At 39.6% G+C, this 4,092-nt stretch overlaps 1 protein-coding gene across 1 annotated transcript in view; it reads left to right on the top strand.

Moving 5' to 3' along the window:
- The first annotated feature begins 81 nt into the window (after positions 1 to 81).
- Positions 82 to 4,092, top strand: part of ZNF385D (zinc finger protein 385D) — a 169,201-nt gene continuing 165,190 nt past the window's right edge. The window contains exon 1 of the mRNA XM_019663737.1: positions 82 to 141. The gene's annotated coding sequence lies outside the window, so the exon portion shown is untranslated. The remainder of the gene's footprint in view (positions 142 to 4,092) is intronic.

The following is a 4,092-nucleotide window of genomic DNA, read 5'->3' on the forward strand; positions in this document are numbered from 1 at the left end:
TTTTTTTTTAACTGATGACATGACAGATTGGCAATTTCTTGTTCACTGCCTCATGAACACCCAGCAGTGTCATCCCCAGCAGCCACTGCTTTGACTTGTCTTAATGACTCCACTGAAAGTTTTACCATTGCTGCCACTCAGGTATGTTTTATTTTTTTCCCCATCACAAACTATTCTTTACCGAAGAATGTTAATTAGTAACTGATAGATATAAAGATTGCCAGCGACAGCCCATTAATTCCATTTACTTTAATAGGACTTAGAACTTAGCTTGCAGTACAGCTGTATTCCGACTGGATTATAAATGTAATTTTTTGCACCATTAACTTCCCTGATTAATCTTAGACAGCAAATACATAATTATCAAGGGAAAAAGCCACCCAGTACTTGCAGCAAGGAGTCCAGCTTTCCAAATGTTTCTTTTGCAGCCTTCTTATTAACATCATGGTAAATAGTGTAGGTTTTTCTAAGGAAACTACCGCTTTCCATTGCTTAATGGTTAACCCATGCTAGGTATTTACTGCTTCAGAAAGTAATCTGTGTGTGTGTGTGTGTGTGTGTGTGTGTGTGTGTGTGTGTATGTGTGTATGCACACGCACATGTAGACAGCACACAGAGGCACACACAGCCTTGCTTACCTACTGTGTTTGCTTTGTGGTGAGTTCACCTACAAGGGTTTGCATAGCAATAATACACTGTTAGTTTACCTAGGCAGCCCTCTAGTTTTGGACTTAGCGTCCCTTGCGAGTTCTGCCTCTTGAGCCCTTTGTGGAAAACTGCCTCCTACCGCTGTGACATTTCAGGGGTGAAGTTCCCTGGCAAGCATTATAGCACAGCCAGCCATGTTCCCGTTGAATGTATGACTCAGGATTCAGCATATTTGCAAAACCAGAACAGACTCAAATAGGCAGAGGGCATTCAAATGAAAAAGAAACACAGTGGGCTGAGATTAAAATACTTTTGCTTGCCATTCTGTGCTACCTAATGCTGAAAGGACAGGCCTAGGTGCTGAAAGAAAACTGCCCTAGCATCCAAGCCTGTACTCAATGACTGCTTTGAATGAGACTAATTATTGGCTTGTTAGGATAAAAGGGCACTTCATTAGCACAATGCTTCCTGCTAAGGCAGCTAGAAAAGTCCCACCCCAATTGTATATCTATTCACAGAAAAGAGTCACTAAGAAGACACAGAGGATATGGGGGAAGACAGGGTGAAAGTTTAAAAATTTTTCAAAAAGAAGATTCTCCTCTAATGAGCTATGATGACTCATTTGAATAGCAAACAGCCCGATTTTAGCCATTGTTCCTCGGTTTTGAACCAAGAGGGAGGAGACGCAGTGCCTAGATTTTTCTGGCCTCAATTTAAAATACAGAGTATCCAGATGTCTGACTACGTTTGTTTTAAAACATAAGCTTTCCCATGCTGTATTTCTGATGTACTATTCATTGCTTTCTAAAGTAACTTTGCCCAACGCTGCAATACGTGCAAATGTTTTGCTAGCAGGCTTCTGAGTTCTTACAGCGCTAATTCCAGGGGCTTTGTGATCAAGTGACACATACTTTTGTGTCACATTTATTAATGTCACGCATTGAAGAGAGAGACTGCTTGTTGGTACACAGAACAGGATGCCTCCCCTATATAAACATGAAGTAGTCACCTCCCTTGGTTCTTTCTCAGGTACAAGGCAGGCGAATTACTAGGGGTTACAATTACACGAGTTCCCGTACTCTCTTTACACAATGGAGTTAGCAGAATTCCCCCTATCCATTAGATCTAGAAGATAGTGGGTCTTCTCCATCATTTCCTCAGCAGGTCTGGCCTAAGAACCACTAAAGCGCTTTTTAGGTTTTGCAAACCTTACTGCCATACTCCAGAAAGACAGGCTTGTTCTCTTCAAGGAATTTCTAATGGAATAGAGTCCTTTTTACAACATCATTAGTGGTAAGCAGGAGAATAATGTGATCATCAGATTTGTGTTTTGTCAGTGTTGCTTTGGCTGGATAATAGGGTGTGCATTTAGAAAGGAAAAACTACAGGCATGCCTGGCTGGATCTAAATATGTATGTACTTATACGCATATACACATACTTGTACTCATGCGCATCAAGGTTGAAGCCAGAAGACATTAAGTTTACATTTCAAGTCTTCTCAACTATATTGCTTTCTAATAGGTAGACTATTGTTCTTTTACTGATGGGCTTTTTCCTTATTTAAGATTACCAATCCTTGCTAGAGTTTCCCAGTTTATACGTAAAGGGCCTAAAGCATATTAATTTCTATGATATGATTTTATACTTAAAAGAGTACATTTCTTGCTCACTTACTATGCAATCGCTGGACGTAAATATATTTCAGATACCACTCTTTGTTTTACCCAATTCGTTCTGATTAGAGTGCTGTATTAGTGTGATAGGGCTGCTGCAACAAATTACCACACAACGGCTTTTATCTTAAAACAAAAGAAATGTATTTTCTCACAGTTCTGGAGGCTAGCAATGTGAAATCAGGGAATAGGCAGGGTTGGTTCCTTCTAGGACTCTAGGAGAGAATCTTTCCTTGCCTCTTCTAGCGTCTGCTGGCTCTCAGAAACCCTGGACATTCCTTGGTTTGTGGCCGCATCACTCCCATGTCTGCCTCCATCTTCACTTGTCCTCTGTGTCCTTGTGTGAACTTGCCCTCTGCCTCTCTCTTAAAAGTACACTCATATGAGCTGTTTTTCGATTTGTTTTATGGTAAAAAAAAAAAAAAATTAAAAAAAAAATAACAGGTTAGGTTTAAAGGATAGAGAAACATTTGTGATTTGTAAGACTAACCTCTTTTTTCTAAAGGTCCTTTTAGGAATGAAAGTGTTTTGTAAAGGTCATTTTAGGAATGAAAATATGTTTTGCTGTGGCTGCTTATTTAGCATTTAGGGTCCACTTGGATAATCTAGGGAAATCTTATCTCAAGACCCGTAACGTAATTACATTGCCAAGACCCCTTTCCCAAATAAGATAACATTTACTCTCTTACTATATATAAAGAAATATTCACAGGTTCCAGGGATTAGGACATGGGCATATCTTTTGGGAGGTTACCATTCAGCCCCCTACAGAGGAGGAAAAAACCCATTATACCAGGAATCTAGGCTTCTATTCACAATGAGTGATGCATTATTTAATTCAGAATTAAAATCCCACAAATGGAGAACTAGAAGGGATTTTAAGGATTTGCGAGGCACAGGAAGCTTATTGGCCACCTTCCTGGCTGTACACAAGTTCTTAAGAGCGCAGGACAGAGAGAAGACCTGTTACCTTTTCCTTTCTGTCAATATAAATCAAAGCACATTGGCGGTAGAATACACACCTTAGCAGTACAATGAGGTGGCTAAGAGTGTTTACTCCTGGGTTGGCTCTGCTTCACACTCTCTTGCTGTTTGAACCTTGGGCAAGATTATTAACTTGATCATGCTTTGGGTTTTTACAACTATAGAGCAAAGGCAATAAAAGTCCCTTTTTCTTGGGGTTGTTCAGACGATGTAGTGTTGAAAGTGTTGGGGTCACAAGAGCCACTCTGTAACATTAGCTGTCACTAGCAAGTATCTTGTCCAACTACCCCGCTTTATACATGTGCACAAGAGGTCCTAAGAGTTGTGACTTGTATCAAAACTAGTAAACAGGTCACACATATTTAATATTTAGTAACAGAGCTAGACTCAAACCTATCTCCCTGGAACCCAGAATCCATATGACACCCCCAGTTCTTGCCAGAAAATTTTCATGAAGATCTTAGCTGATTGTTTTGAGCACATGGGATTTGAGGTACCTGTATTAAATAGAAATGAAAAGTTGGTGTCCATAGTGGCTAGAAAAGCCAGAATTGTCTATTACTCAACACATTAAGGCCTGTAAACGTGAAAATTATTATTGATGGCATAGGTTTCAAGGACAGAAAGGAGACTGCTGAAATTCAGGCTCTTGCAAAGAATGAAAATATCAGGTTTGTATTTTTAAAATATAAATGGGCAAAATTGATGTGCTGTAGTGATTTAATCAGATGTGGCACCTATTGACTTTTTTTGAGGCCTTTCAAAAAATAATCAGCAAAGGGGAA

Source organism: Hipposideros armiger, unplaced genomic scaffold, assembly GCF_001890085.2.
Source record: "Hipposideros armiger isolate ML-2016 unplaced genomic scaffold, ASM189008v1 scaffold_403, whole genome shotgun sequence".
NCBI lineage: Eukaryota > Metazoa > Chordata > Mammalia > Chiroptera > Hipposideridae > Hipposideros > Hipposideros armiger.